Here is a 26,888-nt window from a genome sequence, read left to right on the forward strand (position 1 = left end):
ACCCCTAGTTCGCATTAAACACCTCCACCCTCCTTCGGTGTGGGGCTCATGTTGGCTATGCCACAGGCCCTGAAGCATACAAGCTGATTTCTTGCAGCAGCTGGGCACTGTAACAGCTCCAGAGCTGCTCTGTACGGCAAGTAAAAGGGTGTGGGCCCTGCAGCACTACCTGTAGTTTGGAAGGCACAAAGTAAGCAGACGGGAGAAGTCAGGATAGTGCGCAAGGGCATAGAAGGGAGCAGCTCAAGAAAAGAGAAGTGGAAACAGACAGCAAACTAGGCTGGAGAGAGACCTGAGACAAAGAGATCTGAATTATACGAGAGCCGACCAGGAGAAACACAAATTATGCAGTCAAGTTTCCCACATTTGGGGAAATCGCAGGAGCAGCACACCCAGAGTGCAATGGGTGAGCCTTGCCCTGGGAGAAGCACCTTCATGATCATAGTATCTCACCTGGCAGGTAAGTAGGATTTGGGCTAGAGCTGGGGAGGGTCGCTGCTCGGGTACCCCCCTGTCAAGTGAAGGAGATCCAACTGAGGCAGCACAAGGGAACTCTCGAAAGAAGAACAAGGCTAGAGGAAGATCTGAGACAAAGAAATCTGACTTTTACCAGAGCTGACCAGAGGAAAGCACAAACACAGTCCCCCACTACCACAAATAATGCAGTCGAGTTTCCCACATTTGGGGAAATCACAGGGGTCAGCATACCCAGAATGCAATGAATGAACCTCACCCTGGGAAAACAATCTTCATGACCATGGTATCGCCTATGCAAAATAAGTATGATTTGGGATAGGGCTGGGGAGGGCCGCTGCTCAGGCACATCTCTGTCAAGTAAAGGAGATTCAACTGAGGCAGCACAAGGGAACTCTCATCTGGGGACAACAACTGCAGGGAGAACACATATTTTCAGATGAACATGGGAGGGCAGAAGGCTGCCTAATACTGAAGCACCCCCAAACAACAAACCAAATGCAACAACTAGTGCAAGCATTCCTGGGGGAAGGCCTGCAGCAGATGGATTTGCATATGGTGATGTCATCCAAGCAGTGGGTCAAAGTTGGCTTCAACCCTCGTCTGCATGTGAAAAGAGAAAAGGGGCGTGCAGGGCATGGCGGCCTTTTGCGGCGCTTGGATGACCCCTAGTTCGCATTAAACACCTCCACCCTCCTTCGGTGTGGGGCTCATGTTGGCTATGCCTCAGCCCCTGAAGCATTCAAGCTGATTTCTTGCAGTAGCTGGGCTCTGTAACAGCTCCAGAGCTGCTCTGTACGGCAAGTAAAAGGGTGTGGGCCCTGCAGCACTACCTGTAGTTTGCATTGTGCATTGGAAGGCACAAAGTAAGCAGACGGGAGAAGTAAGGATAGTGCGCAAGGGCATAGAAGGGAGCGGCTCAAGAAAAGAGAAGTGGAAACAGACAGCAAACTAGGCTGGAGAGAGACCTGAGACAAAGAGATCTGAATTACATGAGAGCCGACCAGGGAACACTCAAATTATGCAGTCAAGTTTCCCACATTTGGGGAAATCGCAGGGGCAGCACACCCAGAGTGCAATGGGTGAGCCTTGCCCTGGGAGAAGCACCTTCATGATCATAGTATCTCACCTGGCAGGTAAGTAGGAGTTGGGCTAGAGCTGGGGAGGGTCGCTGCTCGGGCACCCCCCTGTCAAGTGAAGGAGATCCAACTGAGGCAGCACAAGGGAACTCTCGAAAGAAGAACAAGGCTAGAGGAAGATCTGAGACAAAGAAATCTGACTTTTACCAGAGCTGACCAGAGGAAAACACAAACACAGTCCCCCACTACAACAAATAATGCAGTCGAGTTTCCCACATTTGGGGAAATCACAGGGGTCAGCATACCCAGAATGCAATGAATGAACCTCACCCTGGGAGAACAATCTTCATGACCATGGTATCTCCTATGCAAAATAAGTATGATTTGGGATAGGGCTGGGGAGGGCCGCTGCTCAGGCACATCTCTGTCAAGTAAAGGAGATTCAACTGAGGCAGCACAAGGGAACTCTCATCTGGGGACAACAACTGCAGGGAGAACACATATTTTCAGATGAACATGGGAGGGCAGAAGGCTGCCTAATACTGAAGCACCCCCAAACAACAAACCAAATGCAACAACTAGTGCAAGCATTCCTGGGGGAAGGCCTGCAGCAGATGGATTTGCATATGGTGATGTCATCCAAGCAGTGGGTCAAAGTTGGCTTCAACCCTCGTCTGCATATGAAAAGAGAAAAGGGGCGTGCAGGGCATGGCGGCCTTTTGCGGCGCTTGGATGACCCCTAGTTCGCATTAAACACCTCCACCCTCCTTCGGTGTGGGGCTCATGTTGGCTATGCCACAGCCCCTGAAGCATACAAGCTGATTTCTTGCAGCAGCTGGGCACTGTAACAGCTCCAGAGCTGCTCTGTACGGCAAGTAAAAGGGTGTGGGCCCTGCAGCACTACCTGTAGTTTGGAAGGCACAAAGTAAGCAGACGGGAGAAGTCAGGATAGTGCGCAAGGGCATAGAAGGGAGCAGCTCAAGAAAAGAGAAGTGGAAACAGACAGCAAACTAGGCTGGAGAGAGACCTGAGACAAAGAGATCTGAATTATACGAGAGCCGACCAGGGGAAACACAAATTATGCAGTCAAGTTTCCCACATTTGGGGAAATCGCAGGAGCAGCACACCCAGAGTGCAATGGGTGAGCCTTGCCCTGGGAGAAGCACCTTCATGATCATAGTATCTCACCTGGCAGGTAAGTAGGATTTGGGCTAGAGCTTGGGAGGGTCGCTGCTCGGGTACCCCCCTGTCAAGTGAAGGAGATCCAACTGAGGCAGCACAAGGGAACTCTCGAAAGAAGAACAAGGCTAGAGGAAGATCTGAGACAAAGAAATCTGACTTTTACCAGAGCTGACCAGAGGAAAGCACAAACACAGTCCCCCACTACCACAAATAATGCAGTCGAGTTTCCCACATTTGGGGAAATCACAGGGGTCAGCATACCCAGAATGCAATGAATGAACCTCACCCTGGGAAAACAATCTTCATGACCATGGTATCGCCTATGTAAAATAAGTATGATTTGGGATAGGGCTGGGGAGGGCCGCTGCTCAGGCACATCTCTGTCAAGTAAAGGAGATTCAACTGAGGCAGCACAAGGGAACTCTCATCTGGGGACAACAACTGCAGGGAGAACACATATTTTCAGATGAACATGGGAGGGCAGAAGGCTGCCTAAAACTGAAGCACCCCCAAACAACAAACCAAATGCAACAACTAGTGCAAGCATTCCTGGGGGAAGGCCTGCAGCAGATGGATTTGCATATGGTGATGTCATCCAAGCAGTGGGTCAAAGTTGGCTTCAACCCTCGTCTGCATGTGAAAAGAGAAAAGGGGCGTGCAGGGCATGGCGGCCTTTTGCGGCGCTTGGATGACCCCTAGTTCGCATTAAACACCTCCACCCTCCTTCGGTGTGGGGCTCATGTTGGCTATGCCTCAGCCCCTGAAGCATTCAAGCTGATTTCTTGCAGTAGCTGGGCTCTGTAACAGCTCCAGAGCTGCTCTGTACGGCAAGTAAAAGGGTGTGGGCCCTGCAGCACTACCTGTAGTTTGCATTGTGCATTGGAAGGCACAAAGTAAGCAGACGGGAGAAGTAAGGATAGTGCGCAAGGGCATAGAAGGGAGCGGCTCAAGAAAAGAGAAGTGGAAACAGACAGCAAACTAGGCTGGAGAGAGACCTGAGACAAAGAGATCTGAATTACATGAGAGCCGACCAGGGAACACTCAAATTATGCAGTCAAGTTTCCCACATTTGGGGAAATCGCAGGGGCAGCACACCCAGAGTGCAATGGGTGAGCCTTGCCCTGGGAGAAGCAACTTCATGATCATAGTATCTCACCTGGCTGGTAAGTAGGAGTTGGGCTAGAGCTTGGGAGGGTCGCTGCTCGGGCACCCCCCTGTCAAGTGAAGGAGATCCAACTGAGGCAGCACAAGGGAACTCTCGAAAGAAGAACAAGGCTAGAGGAAGATCTGAGACAAAGAAATATGACTTTTACCAGAGCTGACCAGAGGAAAGCACAAACACAGTCCCCCACTACCACAAATAATGCAGTCGAGTTTCCCACATTTGGGGAAATCACAGGGGTCAGCATACCCAGAATGCAATGAATGAACCTAACCCTGGGAGAACAATCTTCATGACCATGGTATCTCCTATGCAAAATAAGTATGATTTGGGATAGGGCTGGGGAGGGCCGTTGCTCAGGCACATCTCTGTCAAGTAAGTTGCATTTGATTTGTTGTTTGGGGGTGCTTCAGTATTAGGCAGCCTTCTGCCCTACCATGTTCATCTGAAAATATGTGTTCTCCCTGCAGTTGTTGTCCCCAGATGAGAGTTCCCTTGTGCTGCCTCAGTTGAATCTCCTTTTGGAGAAGACCTCAATAAGATTGTAGCTGATCTGGCTACTGCTAAAACAGCTTGCCTACCTAGTATGACTCCTACCACGCAGAAGGCTAAAAGTACTTTTCTTGGCCCTTTCATCTTCCAGGTAAAGCGTACCCAAGGTCAGGCATACCCAAAGCAAGCTCATGTTTCCAGACCTGCCAAGCCCAGACTGAAGCAATCCTGGGCTGCCCATCAGCCTGCTTCCAAAACGGACAAGCCTGCCGCATGACGGTGCAGGCCTCCCTCTGGGGGATCCCAGGGTGGGGGGCCCGACTTCTAGGTTTGGCAAAGAAAGGTATAATTCTAAGCTAGAGAATTCTGTTTGGAGCTCACCTTGCACTTTGTGAAGAAATAATCAGCATTGTGGCTGAGCAGATACATGTAGTGTGTGGCTGCAAACTGCATGGATCTGCTGCGTTGTAATGCTGATTCTTTTTTTTTTTGCAAAGTACCAATAGCTTCATATAATGTTCACAATTTTTATGCAGGATCAAATAGCTCAATAGGTAGGGTGTTTGATTAGAATTCAACAGGTTATAGGTTTGAATCCTGGGTATGGTAGTTTGAGATGTGTTATTTAATAAAGTATGTTGTTCTGACTGCTGGCATCCTATCACCTGGGATATCATACTAAATAAATGGAGGTGATCAAATTTTTTTTTTTAACTAGGGACAATTTCCAGATACTTCTCTTTATAACTGAGATTGCCCCCTGGAACTTCACATCAGTTGACAACTATGCATGAGTGGGCAGTGCTTGCCCTGGATCTGCCCACCCATTTATGTGCCGTCATAAAATAAAGCATGACTGACAGTTATCCTGGGCGTACACTACACAATTATCTGTCAGGCTATCTATCCAGTCTGGATGGATGGAATGAAAATCTGGTAATGTATTGGAGCAAATGTCAATTAGCCATTTGCTCCCAAACACTAGAAAAGTGGTCAAAAATGGTCATTACACAAATTGGTTAAACCCAAAATTTAACCAATTTGTTTAGGGGACCATTTTTGTCCATTTTTTAGTGTTTGAGAGTAAATCGTTGATGGTCATTTGCTCACATAGATAACCGGATTTCTATTCCAACCAGCCAGTGTTGGAGAGATGGTCTGCCAGATTACATAATGCATACCAGAGCCATAACTAGACTTTTTGGATCCCTGTGACAGAGAATTATATGCCCCCCCCCCCCCCCTCCCTCCCTCCCTCCCTCCCCCCCCATTTTTTCAATATGGACAAAAGGTGCATGCCTTGTGGGGAAGGGGCATAACAAGATTGGTCTCAGAGAAAGCACATGAGATATGAAGATATATCTAGTATACTTGACACTCAATGGTTTGTGGTATTGCCGGGGTGCCCTCCTTAAATGCATATACAGTCACACATGGCATGTTTGTGTAAATGGCATATCAGCAGTCAGCACTAACTGGTGACATGCCATTTGTACAAGTAAGCCATGTGTGACTAATATATACAAACATACACCTCAAACTATCATACCCAGGATTCAAACCTATAACCTGTTGAATTCTAATCAAACACCCTGCCCATTGAGCTACTTGATCCTGCATTTATTCTAACCTCCAAAAACAGATTCAGTTGCATTTTCCAGCGTGTATTGTTTGCGCCTTTGCAAATGTCTTACATCGACAAACTTATTTAGTACTATTTTGCAAATAGGGTTACATTGTCGCAACATTGTGTTCCCTAATTGCTTGAATTTTTAAATGCAAAAATTGATAAAGACACCTGATAATTGCTCTGTGGAGTCTTATTTTGTGTCTACTTCTTATCTACATTTAATTCCCTACCTCTAATCAAGGCATTTTTAAATGCTGGGCGCTGCCAGGACGTGAGGCCTACCTAGTCTTTAGATCTGAATTTGAATGTACTTGTGAACTAACTTAATTTCCTACTTCTAAATTCATTCCTAAATTCACTACTTACATTAATCCTGTAGTTGGGCATTTTGAGCCTTCAATTGTGGGCATTGTTTTGTGTCCAGACCAGCAGCTGGTGGTGTGCATTTGCTGGAAAGGCATCGAAGACCTCCGATATGCTGCATCTCCTGATGTGTGTCTGCCTCAAGTGGCTGTCAGCAAATGCATGCTAGACACCCCATTCCAAGCTGATTGTGACATCACGGAACATGCATCATAGAACAGGCATGCTAGAACATGGGTCTTCAACCTGCGACCCTCCAGCTGCTGTGGAACTACATATCCCAGCATGCCCTGCCTCAGTTTTAGCATACCTTAATAGCAAAACTGTGGCAGGGCATGCTGGGATGTGTAGTTTCACAGCAGCTGGAGGGCCACAGGATGAAGACCCATGTGCTAGAACCAAACCGCAGGTACATTGAATGCTAGCAAGCTGAATGTTTAAATCCTTTTTGTTCCGCAGCATTCCAATGCGGAAGATTCCATGGAACCAGAGATTATTCCATTGAGAAGGACATGCTGCCTGGATGACTGCACTGTGCAAATTAAATCACGGAGCTAGTTGGCTTGTGGGTGGCTCTGGTGACTGGGTGGTTGGGTGGGCGGTATGTCGGAGGTGGAGCACATGCAAATGAATGTGTATCATCCAGCTAGTGAGAGAGAAAACTAATGCAGGAGTGTGCCTGCTTGTCAGTGAGTTATGCACCTTGCCAGACGTCAAATCTACATGGAGCAACTGGAGGGGACAAGAGCAGGTTTGGAAAATATAGACAGAAGAGCATATATGCTGGCGCATTCTCCATGATTGTGTCAGCTTATGTTTTGGTGCACTGCACTTTCCTCCACTAAGTTTTAGCCATTTTGTTTAAACGCAAGTGTAGTTGCTTCTCGCTCTTTTGGCTGTGATATTGTATCGTGGTTGAAGAGTCTGCTGGAGGGATTGTTTTCTTCATTGGCGAGAGACTGAAGATATTCCAGGATGGAAGGCTTGGGAACACTATCTGTTTTTCAGTTGTGGAAGAGTTGAAAGACCGGATTGGACTACATTCTATAGTAAAGGGTATTTTTGTATTTATTAATCCTCCCTTTATATGTGTCTGTCTTTCAATAAAGCTTTGGGCTTGTGATTCCGTCACCCTCTTACACTCCACACCCATAGCCTTATTAACTATTGTATTGTTTAAATGTATAGTGCAGTTCATGATTTATAGTGTAGGCTGGCCTGTGCTGTAGTTCTTGAACTGTACTATACCGACAGCATTTGTATTGTGTTTTGGCTGTGCTGCAACACAGTACTTATGTGTGTAATGTTTATGTATGTTTTTTTTGCTTCTTTATGTCAATAAAGACTGCTTTTTCAATCCAATATCTGAAAACAATCAATGTTTATCTTTGATGGCAATAGAAGTGGTATGATATTTGCTGCATTTGAAAGGCAATATCTGATATGTCCCCTATCTGGGAACCATATATTAAATGGCTTTTCAGAAAAGGGAGATGGGAGAAGAGCTTTCAGTACTTGTAGGACCGATGCACATTTCCTATTCTAGCCTCCAAAAACAGATTCAGTTGCATTTTCCAGCGTGTTTTGGATGCGCCTTTGCAAATGTCTTACATCGACAAACTTATTTAGTACTATTTTGCAAATAGGGTTACATTGTTGCAACATTGTGTTCCCTAATTGCTTGATTTTTTAAATGCAACAATTGATAAAAACACCTGATAACTGCTCTGCGGAGTCTTATTTTGTGTCTACTTCTTATCTACATTTAATTCCGTACCTCTAATCAAGGCATTTTTAAATGCTGGCGGATGCCAGGACGTGAGGCCTACCTAGACTTTAGATCTGAATTTGAATGTACTTGTGAACTAACTTAATTTCCTACTTCTAAATTCATTCCTAAATTCACTACTTACATGAATCCTGTAGTTGGGCATTTTGGGACTTCGATTGTGGGCATTGTTTTGTGTCCAGACCAGCAGCAGGTGGTGTGCATTTGCTGGAAAGGCATCGAAGACCTCCGATATGCTGCATCTCCTGATGTGTGTCTCCCTCAAGTGGCTGTCAGCAAATGCCTGCTAGACACCCCATTCCAAGCTGATTGTGACATCACGGAACATGCATCATAGAACAGGCATGCTAAAACATGGGTCTTCAACCTGCGACCCTCCAGCTGCTGTGGAACTACACATCCCAGCATGCCCTGCCTCAGTTTTAGCATACCTTAATAGCAAAACTGTGGCTGGGCATGCTGGGATGTGTAGTTTCACAGCAGCTGGAGGGCCACAGGATGAAGACCCATGTGCTAGAGCCAAGCCACAGGTACATTGAATGCTAGCAAGCTGAATATTTAAATCCTTTTTGTTCCGCAGCATTCCAATGCGGAAGATTCCATGGAACCAGAGATCCTTCCATTGAGAAGGACATGCTGCCTGGATGACTACACTGTGCAAATTAAATCACGGAGCCAGTTGGTTTGTGGGTGGCTCTGGTGACTGGGTGGTTGGGTGGGTGGTGTGTCGGAGGTGGAGCACATGCAAATGATTGTGTATCATCCAGCTAGTGAGAGAGAAAACTCATGCAGGAGTGTGCCTGCTTGTCAGTGGGTTATGCACCTTGCCAGACGTTAAATCTACATAGAGCAGCTGGAGGGGACAAGAGCAGGTTTGCAAAACATAGATAGAAGAGCATATATGCTGGCGCATTCTCCATGATTGTGTCAGCTTATGTTTTGGTGCACTGCACTTTCCTCCACTAAGTTTTAGCCATTTTTGTTAAGCTCAAGTGTAGTTGCTTCTCGGCCTTTTGGCTGTGATCTTGTATTGTGGTTGAAGGGTCTGCTGGAGGGAGGGATTGCTTTCTTCATTGGCGAAAGACCAAAGATATTCCAGGATGGAAGGCTTGGGAACACTATCCGTTTTTCAATTGTGGAAGAGTTGAAAGACCGGATTGGACTACATTCTGTAGTAAAGGATGTCTTTCTATTTATTAATCCTCCCCTTATATGTGTCAGTCTTTCAATAAAGCTTCGGGCTTGTGATTCCCTCACCCTCTTACACTCCACACCCATAGCCTTATTAACTGTTGTATTATTGTACAGTTTAAATGTATAGTGCAGTTCATGATTTATAGTGTAGGCTGGCCTGTGCTGTAGTTCTTGAACTGTACTATACCGTCAGCATTTCTATTGTGTTTTGGCTGTGCCGCAACGCGGTACTTATGTGTGTAATGTTTATGTATGTTTTTTTGCTTCTTTATGTGCATCGGTCCTACAAGTACTGAAAGCTCTTCTCCCATCTCCCTTTTCTGAAAAGCCATTTAATATATGGTTCCCAGATAGGGGACATATCAGATATTGGATTTCAAAAGCATCAAATATCATACCACTTTTATTGCCATCAAAGATAAACATTGATTGTTTTCAGATATTGGCTTGAAAAAGCAGTCTTTATTGGCATAAAAAAAAACATACATAAACATTACACACATAAATACAGTGTTGCAGCACAGCCAAAACACAATACAAATGCTGACGGTATAGTACAGTTCAAGAACTACAGCACAGGCCAGCCTACACTATAAATCATGAACTGCACTATACATTTAAACTATACAATAATACAACAGTTAATAAGGCTATGGGTGTGGAGTGTAAGAGGGTGAGGGATTCACAAAACCGAAGCTTTATTGTAACACAGACACATATAAGGGGAGGGTCAATAAATAGAAAGATATCCTTTACTATAGAATGTAGTCCAATCCGACCTCTGTGCTCTTCCACAACTGAAAAACAGATAGTGTTCCCAAGCCTTCCATCCTGGAATATCTTTGGTCTTTCGCCAATGAAGAAAACAATCCCTCCCTCCAGCAGACCCTTCAACCACGATACAAGATCACAGCCAAAAGGCCGAGAAGCAACTACACTTGAGCTTAACAAAAATGGCTAAAACTTAGTGGAGGAAAGTGCAGTGCACCAAAACATAAGCTGACACAATCATGGAGAATGCGCCAGCATATATGCTCTTCTATCTATATTTTGCAAACCTGCTCTTGTCCCCTCCAGCTGCTCTATGTAGATTTAACGTCTGGCAAGGTGCATAACCCACTGACAAGCAGGCACACTCCTGCATGAGTTTTCTCTCTCACTAGCTGGATGATACACAATCATTTGCATGTGCTCCACCTCCGACACACCACCCACCCAACCACCCAGCTCTAGCTGGCTTGGCTCTAGCACATGGGTCTTCATCCTGTGGCCCTCCAGCTGCTGTGAAACTACACATCCCAGCATGCCCTGCCACAGTTTTGCTATTAAGGTATGCTAAAACTGAGGCAGGGCATGCTGGGATGTGTAGTTCCACAGCAGCTGGAGGGTCGCAGGTTGAAGACCCATGTTTTAGCATGCCTGTTCTATGATGCATGTCTAGCAGGCATTTGCTGACAGCCACTTGAGGGAGACACACATCAGGAGATGCAGCATATCGGAGGTCTTCGATGCCTTTCCAGCAAATGCACACCACCTGCTGCTGGTCTGGACACAAAACAATGCCCACAATCGAAGTCCCAAAATGCCCAACTACAGGATTCATGTAAGTAGTGAATTTAGGAATGAATTTAGAAGTAGGAAATTAAGTTAGTTCACAAGTACATTCAAATTCAGATCTAAAGACTAAACACAAAACACAAAATAAGACTCCACAGAGCAATTATCAGGTGTCTTTATCAATTGTTGCATTTAAAAAATCAAGCAATTAGGGAACACAATGTTGCGACAATCTAACCCTATTTGCAAAATAGTACTAAATAAGTTTGTCGATGTAAGACATTTGCAAAGGCGCAAACAAAACACGCTGGAAGATGCAACTGAATCTGTTTTTGGAGGTTAGAATAGATGCAGGATCAAGTAGCTCAATGGGTAGGGTGTTTGATTAGAATTCAACAGGTTATAGGTTTGAATCCTGGGTATGATAGTTTGAGGTGTTATTTAATAAAGCATGTTTATATATTAGTCACACATGGCTTACTTGTACAAATGGCATGTCACCAGTTAGTGCTGACTGCTTATATGCCATTTGCACAAACATGCCATGTGTGACTGTATATGCATTTAAGGAGTGCACCCCGGCAATACCACAAACCATTGAGTGCCAAGTATACTAGATATATCTTCATATCTCATGTGCTTTCTCTGAGACCAATCTTGTTATGCCCCTTCCCCAGAAGGCATGCACCTTTTGTCCATATTGCAAAAATGGGGAGGGGGGGGCATATAATTATCTGTCACAGGGCACCAAAAAGTCTAGTTATGGCTCTGGTATGCATTATGTAATCTGGCAGACCATCTCTCCTTTACTTGACAGAGATGTGCCTGAGCAGCGGCCCTCCCCAGCCCTATCCCAAATCATACTTATTTTGCATAGGAGATACCATGGTCATGAAGATTGTTCTCCCAGGGTGAGGTTCATTCATTGCATTCTGGGTATGCTGACCCCTGTGATTTCCCCAAATGTGGGAAACTCGACTGCATTATTTGTGGTAGTGGAGGACTGTGTTTGTGCTTTCCTCTGGTCAGCTCTGGTAAAAGTCAGATTTATTTGTCTCAGATCTTCCTCTAGCCTTGTTCTTCTTTCGAGAATTCCCTTGTGCTGCCTCAGTTGGATCTCCTTCACTTGACAGGGGGGTACCCGAGCAGCGACCCTCCCCAGCTCTAGCCCAACTCCTACTTACCTGCCAGGTGAGATACTATGATCATGAAGGTGCTTCTCCCAGGGCAAGGCTCACCCATTGCACTCTGGGTGTGCTGCTCCTGCGATTTCCCCAAATGTGGGAAACTTGACTGCATAATTTGTGTTTCCCCTGGTCGGCTCTCGTATAATTCAGATCTCTTTGTCTCAGGTCTCTCTCCAGCCTAGTTTGCTGTCTGTTTCCACTTCTCTTTTCTTGAGCCGCTCCCTTCTATGCCCTTGCGCACTATCCTTACTTCTCCCGTCTGCTTACTTTGTGCCTTCCAAAGCACAATGCAAACTACAGGTAGTGCTGCAGGGCCCACACCCTTTTACTTGCCGTACAGAGCAGCTCTAGAGCTGTTACAGTGCCCAGCTGCTGCAAGAAATCAGCTTGTATGCTTCAGGGGCTGGGGCATAGCCAACATGAGCCCCACACCGAAGGAGGGTGGAGGTGTTTAATGCGAACTAGGGGTCATCCAAGCGCCGCAAAAGGCCGCCATGCCCTGCACGCCCCTTTTCTCTTTTCATATGCAGACGAGGGTTGAAGCCAACTTTGACCCACTGCTTGGATGACATCACCATATGCAAATCCATCTGCTGCAGGCCTTCCCCCAGGAATGCTTGCACTAGTTGTTGCATTTGGTTTGTTGTTTGGGGGTGCTTCAGTATTAGGCAGCCTTCTGCCCTCCCATGTTCATCTGAAAATATGTGTTCTCCCTGCAGTTGTTGTCCCCAGATGAGAGTTCCCTTGTGCTGCCTCAGTTGAATCTCCTTTACTTGACAGAGATGTGCCTGAGCAGCGGCCCTCCCCAGCCCTATCCCAAATCATACTTATTTTGCATAGGAGATACCATGGTCATGAAGATTGTTCTCCAAGGGTGAGGTTCATTCATTGCATTCTGGGTATGCTGACCCCTGTGATTTCCCCAAATGTGGGAAACTCGACTGCATTATTTGTTGTAGTGGGGGACTGTGTTTGTGTTTTCCTCTGGTCAGCTCTGGTAAAAGTCACATTTCTTTGTCTCAGATCTTCCTCTAGCCTTGTTCTTCTTTCGAGAGTTCCCTTGTGCTGCCTCAGTTGGATCTCCTTCACTTGACAGGGGGGTGCCCGAGCAGCGACCCTCCCAAGCTCTAGCCCAACTCCTACTTACCTGCCAGGTGAGATACTATGATCATGAAGGTGCTTCTCCCAGGGCAAGGCTCACCCATTGCACTCTGGGTGTGCTGCCCCTGCGATTTCCCCAAATGTGGGAAACTTGACTGCAGAATTTGTGTTTCCCCTGGTCGGCTCTCGTGTAATTCAGATCTCTTTGTCTCAGGTCTCTCTCCAGCCTAGTTTGCTGTCTGTTTCCACTTCTTTTTTCTTGAGCCCCTCCCTTTTATACCCTTGTGCACTATCCTGACTTCTCCTCCTGTCTGCTTACTTTGTGCCTTCCAATGCACAATGCAAACTACAGGTAGTGCTGCAGGGCCCACAACCTTTTACTTGCCTTACAGAGCAGCTCTGGAGCTGTTACAGTGCCAAGCTGCCGCAAGAAATCAGCTTGAATGCTTCAGGGGCTGGGGCATGGCCAACATGAGACCCACACCGAAGGAGGGTGGGGGTGTTTAATGCAAACTAAGGGTCATCCAAGCGCCGCAAAAGGCCGCCATGCCCTGCACGCCCCTTTTCTCTTTTCATATGCAGATGAGGGTTGAAGCCAACTTTGACCCACTGCTTGGATGACATCACCATATGCAAATCCATCTGCGGCAGGCCTTCCCCCAGGAATGCTTGCACTAGTTGTTGCATTTGGTTTGTTGTTTGGGGGTGCTTCAGTATTAGGCAGCCTTCTGCCCTCCCATGTTCATCTGAAAATATGTGTTCTCCCTGCAGTTGTTGTCCCCAGATGAGAGTTCCCTTGTGCTGCCTCAGTTGAATCTCCTTTACTTGACAGAGATGTGCCTGAGCAGCGGCCCTCCCCAGCCCTATTCCAAATCATACTTATTTTGCATAGGAGATACCATGGTCATGAAGATTATTTTCCCAGGGTGAGGTTCATTCATTGCATTCTGGGTATGCTGACTCCTGTGATTTCCCCAAATGTGGGTAACTCGACTGCATTATTTGTGGTAGTGGGGGACTGTGTTTGTGTTTTCCTCTGGTCAGCTCTGGTAAAAGTCAGATTTCTTTGTCTCAGATCTTCCTCTAGCCTTGTTCTTCTTTCGAGAGTTCCCTTGTGCTGCCTCAGTTGGATCTCCTTCACTTGACAGGGGGGTGCCCGAGCAGCGACCCTCCCCAGCTCAAGCCCAACTCCTACTTACCTGCCAGGTGAGATACTATGATCATGAAGGTGCTTCTCCCAGGGCAAGGCTCACCCATTGCACTCTGGGTGTGCTGCCCCTGCGATTTCCCCAAATGTGGGAAACTTGACTGCATAATTTGTGTTTCCCCTGGTCGGCTCTCGTATAATTCAGATCTCTTTGTCTCAGGTCTCTCTCCAGCCTAGTTTGCTGTCTGTTTCCACTTCTTTTTTCTTAAGCCCCTCCCTTTTATACCCTTGTGCACTATCCTGACTTCTCCTCCTGTCTGCTTACTTTGTGCCTTCCAATGCACAATGCAAACTACACACCCTTTTACTTGCCTTACAGAGCAGCTCTGGAGCTGTTACAGTGCCAAGCTGCTGTAAGAAATCAGCTTGAATGCTTCAGGGGCTAGGGCATTGTCAACATGAGCCCCACACCAAAGGAGGGTGGAGGTGTTTAATGCGAACTAGGGGTCATCCAAGCGCCGCAAAAGGCCGCCATGCCCTGCACGCCCCTTTTCTCTTTTCATATGCAGATGAGGGTTGAAGCCAACTTTGACCCACTGCTTGGATGACATCACCATATGCAAATCCATCTGCTGCAGGCCTTCCCCCCGGAATGCTTGCACTAGTTGTTGCATTTGGTTTGTTGTTTGGGGGTGCTTCAGTATTAGGCAGCCTTCTGCCCTCCCATGTTCATCTGAAAATATGTGTTCTCCCTGCAGTTGTTGTCCCCAGATGAGAGTTCCCTTGTGCTGCCTCAGTTGAATCTCCATTACTTGACAGAGATGTGCCTGAGCAACGGCCCTCCCCAGCCCTATCCCAAATCATACTTATTTTGCATAGGCGATACCATGGTCATGAAGATTGTTCTCCCAGGGTGAGGTTCATTCATTGCATTCTGGGTATGCTGACCCCTGTGATTTCCCCAAATGTGGGAAACTCGACTGCATTATTTGTTGTAGTGGGGGACTGTGTTTGTGTTTTCCTCTGGTCAGCTCTGGTAAAAGTCAGATTTCTTTGTCTCAGATCTTCCTCTAGCCTTGTTCTTCTTTCGAGAGTTCCCTTGTGCTGCCTCAGTTGGATCTCCTTCACTTGACAGGGGGGTGCCCGAGCAGCGACCCTCCCCAGCTCAAGCCCAACTCCTACTTACCTGCCAGGTGAGATACTATGATCATGAAGGTGCTTCTCCCAGGGCAAGGCTCACCCATTGCACTCTGGGTGTGCTGCTCCTGCGATTTCCCCAAATGTGGGAAACTTGACTGCATAATTTGTGTTTCCCCTGGTCGGCTCTCGTATAATTCAGATCTCTTTGTCTCAGGTCTCTCTCCAGCCTAGTTTGCTGTCTGTTTCCACTTCTCTTTTCTTGAGCCGCTCCCTTCTATGCCCTTGCGCACTATCCTTACTTCTCCCGTCTGCTTACTTTGTGCCTTCCAAAGCACAATGCAAACTACAGGTAGTGCTGCAGGGCCCACACCCTTTTACTTGCCGTACAGAGCAGCTCTAGAGCTGTTACAGTGCCCAGCTGCTGCAAGAAATCAGCTTGTATGCTTCAGGGGCTGGGGCATAGCCAACATGAGCCCCACACCGAAGGAGGGTGGAGGTGTTTAATGCGAACTAGGGGTCATCCAAGCGCCGCAAAAGGCCGCCATGCCCTGCACGCCCCTTTTCTCTTTTCATATGCAGACGAGGGTTGAAGCCAACTTTGACCCACTGCTTGGATGACATCACCATATGCAAATCCATCTGCTGCAGGCCTTCCCCCAGGAATGCTTGCACTAGTTGTTGCATTTGGTTTGTTGTTTGGGGGTGCTTCAGTATTAGGCAGCCTTCTGCCCTCCCATGTTCATCTGAAAATATGTGTTCTCCCTGCAGTTGTTGTCCCCAGATGAGAGTTCCCTTGTGCTGCCTCAGTTGAATCTCCTTTACTTGACAGAGATGTGCCTGAGCAGCGGCCCTCCCCAGCCCTATCCCAAATCATACTTATTTTGCATAGGAGATACCATGGTCATGAAGATTGTTCTCCAAGGGTGAGGTTCATTCATTGCATTCTGGGTATGCTGACCCCTGTGATTTCCCCAAATGTGGGAAACTCGACTGCATTATTTGTTGTAGTGGGGGACTGTGTTTGTGTTTTCCTCTGGTCAGCTCTGGTAAAAGTCACATTTCTTTGTCTCAGATCTTCCTCTAGCCTTGTTCTTCTTTCGAGAGTTCCCTTGTGCTGCCTCAGTTGGATCTCCTTCACTTGACAGGGGGGTGCCCGAGCAGCGACCCTCCCAAGCTCTAGCCCAACTCCTACTTACCTGCCAGGTGAGATACTATGATCATGAAGGTGCTTCTCCCAGGGCAAGGCTCACCCATTGCACTCTGGGTGTGCTGCCCCTGCGATTTCCCCAAATGTGGGAAACTTGACTGCAGAATTTGTGTTTCCCCTGGTCGGCTCTCGTGTAATTCAGATCTCTTTGTCTCAGGTCTCTCTCCAGCCTAGTTTGCTGTCTGTTTCCACTTCTTTTTTCTTGAGCCCCTCCCTTTTATACCCTTGTGCACTATCCTGACTTCTCCTCCTGTCTGCTTACTTTGTGCCTTCCAATGCACAATGCAAACTACAGGTAGTGCTGCAGGGCCCACAACCTTTTACTTGCCTTACAGAGCAGCTCTGGAGCTGTTACAGTGCCAAGCTGCCGCAAGAAATCAGCTTGAATGCTTCAGGGGCTGGGGCATGGCCAACATGAGACCCACACCGAAGGAGGGTGGGGGTGTTTAATGCAAACTAAGGGTCATCCAAGCGCCGCAAAAGGCCGCCATGCCCTGCACGCCCCTTTTCTCTTTTCATATGCAGATGAGGGTTGAAGCCAACTTTGACCCACTGCTTGGATGACATCACCATATGCAAATCCATCTGCGGCAGGCCTTCCCCCAGGAATGCTTGCACTAGTTGTTGCATTTGGTTTGTTGTTTGGGGGTGCTTCAGTATTAGGCAGCCTTCTGCCCTCCCATGTTCATCTGAAAATATGTGTTCTCCCTGCAGTTGTTGTCCCCAGATGAGAGTTCCCTTGTGCTGCCTCAGTTGAATCTCCTTTACTTGACAGAGATGTGCCTGAGCAGCGGCCCTCCCCAGCCCTATTCCAAATCATACTTATTTTGCATAGGAGATACCATGGTCATGAAGATTATTTTCCCAGGGTGAGGTTCATTCATTGCATTCTGGGTATGCTGACTCCTGTGATTTCCCCAAATGTGGGTAACTCGACTGCATTATTTGTGGTAGTGGGGGACTGTGTTTGTGTTTTCCTCTGGTCAGCTCTGGTAAAAGTCAGATTTCTTTGTCTCAGATCTTCCTCTAGCCTTGTTCTTCTTTCGAGAGTTCCCTTGTGCTGCCTCAGTTGGATCTCCTTCACTTGACAGGGGGGTGCCCGAGCAGCGACCCTCCCCAGCTCAAGCCCAACTCCTACTTACCTGCCAGGTGAGATACTATGATCATGAAGGTGCTTCTCCCAGGGCAAGGCTCACCCATTGCACTCTGGGTGTGCTGCCCCTGCGATTTCCCCAAATGTGGGAAACTTGACTGCATAATTTGTGTTTCCCCTGGTCGGCTCTCGTATAATTCAGATCTCTTTGTCTCAGGTCTCTCTCCAGCCTAGTTTGCTGTCTGTTTCCACTTCTTTTTTCTTAAGCCCCTCCCTTTTATACCCTTGTGCACTATCCTGACTTCTCCTCCTGTCTGCTTACTTTGTGCCTTCCAATGCACAATGCAAACTACACACCCTTTTACTTGCCTTACAGAGCAGCTCTGGAGCTGTTACAGTGCCAAGCTGCTGTAAGAAATCAGCTTGAATGCTTCAGGGGCTAGGGCATTGTCAACATGAGCCCCACACCAAAGGAGGGTGGAGGTGTTTAATGCGAACTAGGGGTCATCCAAGCGCCGCAAAAGGCCGCCATGCCCTGCACGCCCCTTTTCTCTTTTCATATGCAGATGAGGGTTGAAGCCAACTTTGACCCACTGCTTGGATGACATCACCATATGCAAATCCATCTGCTGCAGGCCTTCCCCCCGGAATGCTTGCACTAGTTGTTGCATTTGGTTTGTTGTTTGGGGGTGCTTCAGTATTAGGCAGCCTTCTGCCCTCCCATGTTCATCTGAAAATATGTGTTCTCCCTGCAGTTGTTGTCCCCAGATGAGAGTTCCCTTGTGCTGCCTCAGTTGAATCTCCATTACTTGACAGAGATGTGCCTGAGCAACGGCCCTCCCCAGCCCTATCCCAAATCATACTTATTTTGCATAGGCGATACCATGGTCATGAAGATTGTTCTCCCAGGGTGAGGTTCATTCATTGCATTCTGGGTATGCTGACCCCTGTGATTTCCCCAAATGTGGGAAACTCGACTGCATTATTTGTTGTAGTGGGGGACTGTGTTTGTGTTTTCCTCTGGTCAGCTCTGGTAAAAGTCAGATTTCTTTGTCTCAGATCTTCCTCTAGCCTTGTTCTTCTTTCGAGAGTTCCCTTGTGCTGCCTCAGTTGGATCTCCTTCACTTGACAGGGGGGTGCCCGAGCAGCGACCCTCCCCAGCTCTAGCCCAACTCCTACTTACCTGCCAGGTGAGATACTATGATCATGAAGGTGCTTCTCCCAGGGCAAGGCTCACCCATTGTACTCTGGGTGTGCTGCCCCTGCGATTTCCCCAAATGTGGGAAACTTGACTGCAGAATTTGTGTTTCCCCTGGTCAGCTCTCGTATAATTCAGATCTCTTTGTCTCAGGTCTCTCTCCAGCCTAGTTTGCTGTCTGTTTCCACTTCTTTTTTCTTGAGCCCCTCCCTTTTATACCCTTGTGCACTATCCTGACTTCTCCTCCTGTCTGCTTACTTTGTGCCTTCCAATGCACAATGCAAACTACAGGTAGTGCTGCAGGGCCCACACCCTTTTACTTGCCTTACAGAGCAGCTCTGGAGCTGTTACAGTGCCAAGCTGCTGTAAGAAATAAGCTTGAATACTTCAGAGGCTGGGGCATTGTCAACATGAGCCCCACACCAAAGGAGGGTGGAGGTGTTTAATGCGAACTAGGGGTCATCCAAGCGCCGCAAAAGGCCGCCATGCCCTGCACGCCCCTTTTCTCTTTTCACATGCAGATGAGGGTTCCAGCCAACTTTGGCCCACTGCTTGGATGACATCACCATATGCAAATCCGTCTTCTGCAGAACTTCCCCCAGGAATGCTTGTACTAGTTGTTGCATTTGGTTTGTTGTTTGGGGGTGCTTCAGTATTAGGCAGCCTTCTGCCCTCCCATGTTCATCTGAAAATATGTGTTCTCCCTGCAGTTGTTGTCCCCAGATGAGAGTTCCCTTGTGCTGCCTCAGTTGAATCTCCTATACTTGACAGAGATGTGCCTGAGCAGCGGCCCTCCCCAGCCCTATCCCAAATCATACTTATTTTGCATAGGCGATACCATGGTCATGAAGATTGTTCTCCCAGGGTGAGGTTCATTCATTGCATTCTGGGTATGCTGACCCCTGTGATTTCCAAAATGTGGGAAACTCGACTGCATTATTTGTGGTAGTGGGGGACTGTGTTTGTGCTTTCCTCTGGTCAGCTCTGGTAAAAGTCAGATTTCTTTGTCTCAGATCTTCCTCTAGCCTTGTTCTTCTTTCGAGAGTTCCCTTGTGCTGCCTCAGTTGGATCTCCTTCACTTCACAGGGGGTGCCCGAGCAGCAATCCTCCACAGCTCTGGCCCAACTCCTACTTACCTGCCAGGTGAGATACTATGATCTTCACTGTTAGGGCAATCAGGATGTGGAATTCCCTGCCAGGGAAGGTGGTAATGGCGGACTCTGTAATTGGATTTAAAAAAGGAATGGATACATTTCTGAATGAAAAAGCTATCCAAGTTTATAATACTTAAAATATCAACATGGTTAATCCGGGGGTAACATGAGTTGTAGTAGCTAACTAGTCATAATACATTATTAAGCAAGTATGTAGAATCATCACAACTTAAAACAGGTTGAACACGATGGGCAATTTGCCTCTATTCAACCTCAAAAACTATGTTACTATATGTTACTATATTACTATGTTACTGTAGTATACAGAACACCACAATGCAATGAGCAGTGATAGTGAGCACTGATGAGGATACTAGAACTGACACTGAGCAGCAAGATGCAGCACTGGACTATTAGTAATGTACTGTAGTATGCTGAGCACAACAATGCAGCACAAGACAATGAGCAGTGATACTGAGCACTGATGAGGATACTACTGAGAACTGACACTGAGCAGGAGAGACACACTACTAGTATTACTGAGCAGCAATAAGTATCCACTGATACTGAGCACTGATATTGAGATTTCCACTGAGAGAACATAGCCACGTCCTCTCCGCTCTCTCTTCAATGCACGAGTAAAAATGGCGGCAACGCGCAGCTCTTTATATGGAATCCGAATCTCGCGAGAATCCGACAGCGGGATGATGACATTTTCCCTTGTTCATAGAATTTGGGAGTCATTTTGATCCCAAAGTATTATTAACCTCAATAACCATAATTTCCACTCATTTTCAGTCTATTCTTAACACCTTACACCTCACAATATTATTTTTAGTCCTAAAATTTGCACCGAGGTCGCTGGATGACTAAGCTCAGCGACCCAAGTGGCCGACACAAACACCTGGCCCATCTAGGAGTGGCACTGCAGTGTCACGCAGGATAGCCCTTCCAAAAAACACTCCCCAAACAGCACATGACGCAAAGAAAAAAAGAGGCGCAATGAGGTAGCTGTGTGACTAAGCTCAGCGACCCAAGTGGCCGACACAAACACCTGGCCCATCTAGGAGTGGCACTGCAGTGTCACGCAGGATGGCCCTTCCAAAAAACACTCCCCAAACAGCACATGACGCAAAGAAAAAAAGAGGCGCAATGAGGTAGCTGTGTGACTAAGCTCAGCGACCCAAGTGGCCGACACAAACACCTGGCCCATCTAGGAGTGGCACTGCAGTGTCACGCAGGATGGCCCTTCCAAAAACACTCCCCAAACAGCACATGACGCAAAGAAAAAAAGAGTCGCAATGAGGTAGCTGTGTGACTAAGCTCAGCGACCCAAGTGGCCGACACAAACACCTGGCCCATCTAGGAGTGGCACTGCAGTGTCACGCAGGATGGCCCTTCCAAAAAACACTCCCCAAACAGCACATGACGCAAAGAAAAAAAGAGGCGCAATGAGGTAGCTGTGTGACTAAGCTCAGCGACCCAAGTGGCCGACACAAACACCTGGCCCATCTAGGAGTGTCACTGCAGTGTCACGCAGGATGGCCCTTCCAAAAAACACTCCCCAAACAGCACATGACGCAAAGAAAAAAAGAGGCGCAATGAGGTAGCTGTGTGACTAAGCTCAGCGACCCAAGTGGCCGACACAAACACCTGGCCCATCTAGGAGTGGCACTGCAGTGTCACGCAGGATGGCCCTTCCAAAAAACACTCCCCAAACAGCACATGACGCAAAGAAAAATGAAAGAAAAAAGAGGTGCAAGATGGAATTGTCCTTGGGCCCTCCCACCCACCCTTATGTTGTATAAACAGGACATGCACACTTTAACCAACCCATCATTTCAGTGACAGGGTCTGCCACACGACTGTGACTGAAATGACGGGTTGGTTTGGACCCCCACCAAAAAAGAAGCAATTAATCCCTCCTTGCACAAACTGGCTCTACAGAGGCAAGATGTCCACCTCATCATCATCCTCCGATTCATCACCGTGTACATCCCCCTCCTCACAGATTATCAATTCGTCCCCACTGGAATCTACCATCTCAGCTCCCTGTGTACTTTGTGGAGGCAATTGCTGCTGGTCAATGTCTCCACGGAGCAATTGATTATAATTCATTTTAATGAACATCATCTTCTCCACATTTTCTGGAAGTAACCTCGTACGCCGATTGCTGACAAGGTGAGCGGCGGCACTAAACACTCTTTCGGAGTACTACTTGTGGGAGGGCAACTTAGGTAGAATAAAGCCAGTTTGTGCAAGGGCCTCCAAATTGCCTCTTTTTCCTGCCAGTATACGTACGGACTGTCTGACGTGCCTTCTTGGATGCGGTCACTCATATAATCCTCCACCATTCTTTCAATGGTGAGAGAATCATATGCAGTGACAGTAGACGTCATGTCCGTAATCGTTGGCAGGTCCTTCAGTCCGGACCAGATGTCAGCATCAGCAGTCGCTCCAGACTGCCCTGCATCACCGCCAGCGGGTGGACTCGGAATTCTGAGCCTTTTCCTCGCACCCCCAATTGCGGGAGAATGTGAAGGAGGAGCTGTTGACCGATCAAGTTCCACTTGACTTGATAATTTTCTCACCAGCAGGTCTTTGAACCCCTGCAGACTTGTGTCTGCCGGAAAGAGAGATACAACGTAGGTTTTAAATCTAGGATCGAGCACGGTGGCCAAAATGTAGTGCTCTGATTTCAACAGATTGACCACCCGTGAATCCTGGTTAAGCGAATGAAGGGCTCCATCCACAAGTACCACATGCCTAGCGGAATCGCTCTGTCTTAGCTCCTCCTTCAATGTCTCCAGCTTCTTCTGCAAAAGCCTGATGACGGGAATGACCTGACTCAGGCTGGCAGTGTCTGAACTGACTTCACGTGTGGCAAGTTCAAAAGGTTGCAGAACCTTGCACAACGTTGAAATCATTCTCCACTGCGCTTGAGACAGGTGCATTCCACCTCCTATATCGTGGTTAGATGTATAGGCTTGAATGGCCTTTTGCTGCTCCTCCATCCTCTGAAGCATATAGAGGGTTGAATTCCACCTCGTTACCACTTCTTGCTTCAGATGATGGCAGGGCAGGTTCAGGCGTTTTTGGTGTTGCTCCAGTCTTCTGTACGTGGTGCCTGTACGCCGAAAGTGTCCCGCAATTCTTCTGGCCACCGACAGCATCTCTTGCACACCCCTGTCGTTTTTTAAATAATTCTGCACCACCAAATTCAAGGTATGTGCAAAACATGGGACGTGCTGGAATTTGCCCAGATATAATGCACGCACAATATTGCTGGCGCTGTCCGATGCCACAAATCCACAGGAGAGTCCAATTGGGGTAAGCCATTCTGCGATGATCTTCCTCAGTTGCCGTAAGAGGTTTTCAGCTGTGTGCGTATTCTGGAAAGCGGTGATACAAAGCGTAGCCTGCCTAGGAAAGAGTTGGCGTTTGCGAGATGCTGCTACTGGTGCCGCCGCTGCTGTTTTTGCGGCGGGAGTCAATACATCTACCCAGTGGGCTGTCACAGTCATATAGTCCTGAGTCTGCCCTGCCCCACTTGTCCACATGTCCGTGGTTAAGTGGACATTGGGTACAACTGCATTTTTTAGGACACTGGTGAGTCTTTTTCTGAGGTCTGTGTACATTTTCGGTATCGCCTGCCTAGAGAAATGGAACCTAGATGGTATTTGGTACCGGGGACACAGTACCTCAATCAAGTCTATAGTTGGCTCTGAAGTAATGATGGATACCGGAACCACGTTTCTCACCGCCCAGGATGCCAAGGCCTCAGTTATCCGCTTTGCAGCAGGATGACTGCTGTGATATTTCATCTTCCTTGCAAAGGACTGTTGGACAGTCAATCGCTTGGTGGAAGTAGTAAAAGTGGTCTTACGACTTCCCCTCTGGGATGACCATCGACTCCCAGCAGCAACAACAGCAGCGCCAGCAGCAGTAGGCGTTACACTCAAGGATGCATCGGAGGAATCCCAGGCAGGAGAGAACTCGTCAGAATTGCCAGTGACATGGCCTGCAGGACTATTGGCATTCCTGGGGAAGGAGGAAATTGACACTGAGGGAGTTGGTGGGGTGGTTTGCGTGAGCTTGGTTACAAGAGGAAGGGATTTACTGGTCAGTGGACTGCTTCCGCTGTCGCCTAAAGTTTTTGAACTTGTCACTGACTTATGATGAATGCGCTGCAGGTGACGTATAAGGGAGGATGTTCCGAGGTGGTTAACGTCCTTACCCCTACTTATTACAGCTTGACAAAGGCAACACAAAGGCTTTAAAATTTTCATTCTAGTGTCCGTTTGGGAGAAAAATGCAAAGGTAAAATACAGCTTTTCCTTGCCGATATCTCTCTTTTGCAAAGAGATAGGCATTGGAAAATTCAGGGCTATAACGTGTAGATGAAGCACTAATAGGAGGCTTTAAAATTTTCATTCTAGTGTCCTTCGTTTGGGAGAAAAATGCAAAGGTACAATAAAGCTTTTCCTTGCCGATATCTCTCTTTTGCAAAGAGATAGGCATTGGAAAATTCAGGGCTATAACGTGTAGATGAAGCACTAACAGGAGGCTTTAAAATTTTCATTCTAGTGTCTTTCGTTTGGGAGAATAATGCAAAGGTACAATACAGCTTTTCCTTGCCAATATCTCTCTTTTGCAAAGAGCTAGGCATTGGAAAATTCAGGGCTATAACGTGTAGATGAAGCACTAACAGTAGGCTTTAAAATTTTCATTCTAGTGTCTTTAGTTTGGGAGAAAAATGCAAAGGTACAATACAGCTTTTCCTTGCCGATATCTCTCTTTTGCAAAGAGATAGGCATTGGAAAATTCAGGGCTATAACGTGTAGATGAAGCACTAACAGGAGGCTTTAAAATTTTAATTCTAGTGTCTTTCGTTTTGGAGAAAAATGCAAAGGTACAATACAGCTTTTCCTTGCCAATATCTCTCTTTTGCAAAGAGCTAGGCATTGGAAAATTCAAGGCTATAACGTGTAGATGAAGCACTAACAGGAGGCTTTAAAATTTTCATTCTAGTGTCTTTCGTTTGGGAGAAAAATGCAAAAGTACAATGCAGCTTTTCCTTGCCGATTTCTCTCTTTTGCAAAGAGATAGGCATTGGAAAATGCAGGGCTATAACGTGTAGATGAAGCACTAACAGTAGGCTTTAAAATTTTCATTCTAGTGTCTTTCGTTTGGGAGAAAAATGCAAAGGTACAATACAGCATTTCCTTGCCGATATCTCTCTTTTGCAAAGAGATAGGCATTGGAAAATTCAGGGCTATTACGTGTAGATGAAGCACTAAAAGGAGGCTTTAAAATTTTCATTCTAGTGTCTTTAGTTTGGGAGAAAAATGCAAAGGTACAATACAGCTTTTCCTTGCCAATATCTCTCTTTTGCAAAGAGCTAGGCATTGGAAAATTCAGGGCTATAACGTGTAGATGAAGCACTAACAGGAGGCTTTAAAATTTTCATTCTAGTGTCTTTCGTTTGGGAGAAAACTGCAAAGGTACAATACAGCTTTTCCTTGCCGATATCTCTCTTTTGCAAAGAGATAGGCATTGGAAAATTCAGGGCTATAACGTGTAGCTGAAGCACTAACAGGAGGCTTTAAAATTTTCACTCTAGTGTCCTTCGTTTGGGAGAAAAATGCAAAGGTACAATACAGTTTTTCCTTGCCAATATCTCTCTTTTGCAAAGAGCTAGGCATTGGAAAATTCAGGGCTATACCGTGTAGATGAAGCACTAAACAGGAGGCTTTTAAATTTTCATTCTAGTGTCCTTCGTTTGGGAGAAAAATGCAAAGGTACAATACAGCTTTTCCTTGCCGATATCTCTCTTTTGCAAAGAGATAGGCATTGGAAAATTCAGGACTATAACGTGTAGTTGAAGCACTAACAGGAGGCTTTAAAATTTTCATTCTAGTGTCTTTCGTTTGGGAGAAAAATGCAAAGGTACAATACAGTTTTTCCTTGCCGATATCTCTCTTTTGCAAAGAGATAGGCATTGGAAAATTCAGGGCTATAACGTGTAGATGAAGCACTAACAGGAGGCTTTAAAATTTTCATTCTAGTGTCTTTCGTTTGGGAGAAAAATGCAAAGGTACAATACAGCTTTTCCTTGCCAATATCTCTCTTTTGCAAAGAGCTAGGCATTGGAAAATTCAGGGCTATAACGTGTAGATGAAGCACTAACAGGAGGCTTTAAAATTTTCATTCTAGTGTCTTTCGTTTGGGAGAAAAATGCAAAAGTACAATGCAGCTTTTCCTTGCCGATATCTCTCTTTTGCAAAGAGATAGGCATTGGAAAATGCAGGGCTATAACGTGTAGATGAAGCACTAACAGTAGGCTTTAAAATTTTCATTCTAGTGTCTTTCGTTTGGGAGAAAAATGCAAAGGTACAATACAGCATTTCCTTGCCGATATCTCTCTTTTGCAAAGAGATAGGCATAGGAAAATTCAGGGCTATTACGTGTAGATGAAGCACTAAAAGGAGGCTTTAAAATTTTCATTCTAGTGTCTTTCATTTGGGAGAAAAATGCAAAAGTACAATGCAGCTTTTCCTTGCCGATATCTCTCTTTTGCAAAGAGATAGGCATTGGAAAATGCAGGGCTATAACGTGTAGATGAAGCACTAACAGGAGGCTTTAAAATTTTCATTCTAGTGTCCTTCGTTTGGGAGAAAAATGCAAAGGTACAATACAGCATTTCCTTGCCGATATCTCTCTTTTGCAAAGAGATAGG

General features: G+C 46.6%; 23 non-coding genes across 23 annotated transcripts; 15 read left to right on the top strand and 8 right to left on the bottom strand.

Annotated features, from left to right (window-relative positions):
- Nucleotides 1-305: 305 nt before the first annotated feature.
- Nucleotides 306-468, bottom strand: LOC134999913 (U1 spliceosomal RNA). The gene has a single exon (XR_010201978.1). It is a non-coding gene; the product is annotated as a U1 spliceosomal RNA (small nuclear RNA).
- Nucleotides 469-620: 152 nt separating this feature from the next.
- On the bottom strand, nucleotides 621-784 carry LOC134999713 (U1 spliceosomal RNA). Its single transcript, XR_010201789.1, has one exon. It is a non-coding gene; the product is annotated as a U1 spliceosomal RNA (small nuclear RNA).
- A 671-nt stretch (nucleotides 785-1,455) lies between these two features.
- LOC135000038 (U1 spliceosomal RNA) lies at nucleotides 1,456-1,618 on the bottom strand. Its single transcript, XR_010202077.1, has one exon. It is a non-coding gene; the product is annotated as a U1 spliceosomal RNA (small nuclear RNA).
- A 152-nt stretch (nucleotides 1,619-1,770) lies between these two features.
- LOC134999723 (U1 spliceosomal RNA) lies at nucleotides 1,771-1,934 on the bottom strand. The gene has a single exon (XR_010201798.1). It is a non-coding gene; the product is annotated as a U1 spliceosomal RNA (small nuclear RNA).
- Nucleotides 1,935-2,593: 659 nt separating this feature from the next.
- On the bottom strand, nucleotides 2,594-2,756 carry LOC134999956 (U1 spliceosomal RNA). Its single transcript, XR_010202020.1, has one exon. It is a non-coding gene; the product is annotated as a U1 spliceosomal RNA (small nuclear RNA).
- Nucleotides 2,757-2,908: 152 nt separating this feature from the next.
- On the bottom strand, nucleotides 2,909-3,072 carry LOC134999813 (U1 spliceosomal RNA). Its single transcript, XR_010201884.1, has one exon. It is a non-coding gene; the product is annotated as a U1 spliceosomal RNA (small nuclear RNA).
- Nucleotides 3,073-3,743: 671 nt separating this feature from the next.
- On the bottom strand, nucleotides 3,744-3,906 carry LOC134999414 (U1 spliceosomal RNA). Its single transcript, XR_010201517.1, has one exon. It is a non-coding gene; the product is annotated as a U1 spliceosomal RNA (small nuclear RNA).
- Nucleotides 3,907-4,058: 152 nt separating this feature from the next.
- Nucleotides 4,059-4,222, bottom strand: LOC134999655 (U1 spliceosomal RNA). Its single transcript, XR_010201733.1, has one exon. It is a non-coding gene; the product is annotated as a U1 spliceosomal RNA (small nuclear RNA).
- Nucleotides 4,223-11,782: 7,560 nt separating this feature from the next.
- Nucleotides 11,783-11,946, top strand: LOC134999686 (U1 spliceosomal RNA). Its single transcript, XR_010201762.1, has one exon. It is a non-coding gene; the product is annotated as a U1 spliceosomal RNA (small nuclear RNA).
- Nucleotides 11,947-12,098: 152 nt separating this feature from the next.
- Nucleotides 12,099-12,261, top strand: LOC134999958 (U1 spliceosomal RNA). Its single transcript, XR_010202021.1, has one exon. It is a non-coding gene; the product is annotated as a U1 spliceosomal RNA (small nuclear RNA).
- Nucleotides 12,262-12,932: 671 nt separating this feature from the next.
- Nucleotides 12,933-13,096, top strand: LOC134999750 (U1 spliceosomal RNA). The gene has a single exon (XR_010201824.1). It is a non-coding gene; the product is annotated as a U1 spliceosomal RNA (small nuclear RNA).
- A 152-nt stretch (nucleotides 13,097-13,248) lies between these two features.
- On the top strand, nucleotides 13,249-13,411 carry LOC134999897 (U1 spliceosomal RNA). The gene has a single exon (XR_010201963.1). It is a non-coding gene; the product is annotated as a U1 spliceosomal RNA (small nuclear RNA).
- A 674-nt stretch (nucleotides 13,412-14,085) lies between these two features.
- Nucleotides 14,086-14,249, top strand: LOC134999839 (U1 spliceosomal RNA). The gene has a single exon (XR_010201909.1). It is a non-coding gene; the product is annotated as a U1 spliceosomal RNA (small nuclear RNA).
- A 152-nt stretch (nucleotides 14,250-14,401) lies between these two features.
- On the top strand, nucleotides 14,402-14,564 carry LOC134999928 (U1 spliceosomal RNA). Its single transcript, XR_010201993.1, has one exon. It is a non-coding gene; the product is annotated as a U1 spliceosomal RNA (small nuclear RNA).
- A 655-nt stretch (nucleotides 14,565-15,219) lies between these two features.
- On the top strand, nucleotides 15,220-15,383 carry LOC134999787 (U1 spliceosomal RNA). Its single transcript, XR_010201859.1, has one exon. It is a non-coding gene; the product is annotated as a U1 spliceosomal RNA (small nuclear RNA).
- Nucleotides 15,384-15,535: 152 nt separating this feature from the next.
- On the top strand, nucleotides 15,536-15,698 carry LOC134999959 (U1 spliceosomal RNA). Its single transcript, XR_010202022.1, has one exon. It is a non-coding gene; the product is annotated as a U1 spliceosomal RNA (small nuclear RNA).
- A 671-nt stretch (nucleotides 15,699-16,369) lies between these two features.
- LOC134999751 (U1 spliceosomal RNA) lies at nucleotides 16,370-16,533 on the top strand. Its single transcript, XR_010201825.1, has one exon. It is a non-coding gene; the product is annotated as a U1 spliceosomal RNA (small nuclear RNA).
- Nucleotides 16,534-16,685: 152 nt separating this feature from the next.
- Nucleotides 16,686-16,848, top strand: LOC134999898 (U1 spliceosomal RNA). Its single transcript, XR_010201964.1, has one exon. It is a non-coding gene; the product is annotated as a U1 spliceosomal RNA (small nuclear RNA).
- Nucleotides 16,849-17,522: 674 nt separating this feature from the next.
- LOC134999840 (U1 spliceosomal RNA) lies at nucleotides 17,523-17,686 on the top strand. Its single transcript, XR_010201910.1, has one exon. It is a non-coding gene; the product is annotated as a U1 spliceosomal RNA (small nuclear RNA).
- A 152-nt stretch (nucleotides 17,687-17,838) lies between these two features.
- On the top strand, nucleotides 17,839-18,001 carry LOC134999929 (U1 spliceosomal RNA). The gene has a single exon (XR_010201994.1). It is a non-coding gene; the product is annotated as a U1 spliceosomal RNA (small nuclear RNA).
- Nucleotides 18,002-18,656: 655 nt separating this feature from the next.
- Nucleotides 18,657-18,820, top strand: LOC134999788 (U1 spliceosomal RNA). Its single transcript, XR_010201860.1, has one exon. It is a non-coding gene; the product is annotated as a U1 spliceosomal RNA (small nuclear RNA).
- A 152-nt stretch (nucleotides 18,821-18,972) lies between these two features.
- On the top strand, nucleotides 18,973-19,135 carry LOC134999351 (U1 spliceosomal RNA). The gene has a single exon (XR_010201459.1). It is a non-coding gene; the product is annotated as a U1 spliceosomal RNA (small nuclear RNA).
- Nucleotides 19,136-19,809: 674 nt separating this feature from the next.
- LOC134999793 (U1 spliceosomal RNA) lies at nucleotides 19,810-19,972 on the top strand. Its single transcript, XR_010201865.1, has one exon. It is a non-coding gene; the product is annotated as a U1 spliceosomal RNA (small nuclear RNA).
- The last annotated feature ends 6,916 nt before the right edge of the window (nucleotides 19,973-26,888 follow it).

This window comes from Pseudophryne corroboree, unplaced genomic scaffold (assembly GCF_028390025.1).
Source record: "Pseudophryne corroboree isolate aPseCor3 unplaced genomic scaffold, aPseCor3.hap2 scaffold_150, whole genome shotgun sequence".
Lineage (NCBI taxonomy): Eukaryota > Metazoa > Chordata > Amphibia > Anura > Myobatrachidae > Pseudophryne > Pseudophryne corroboree.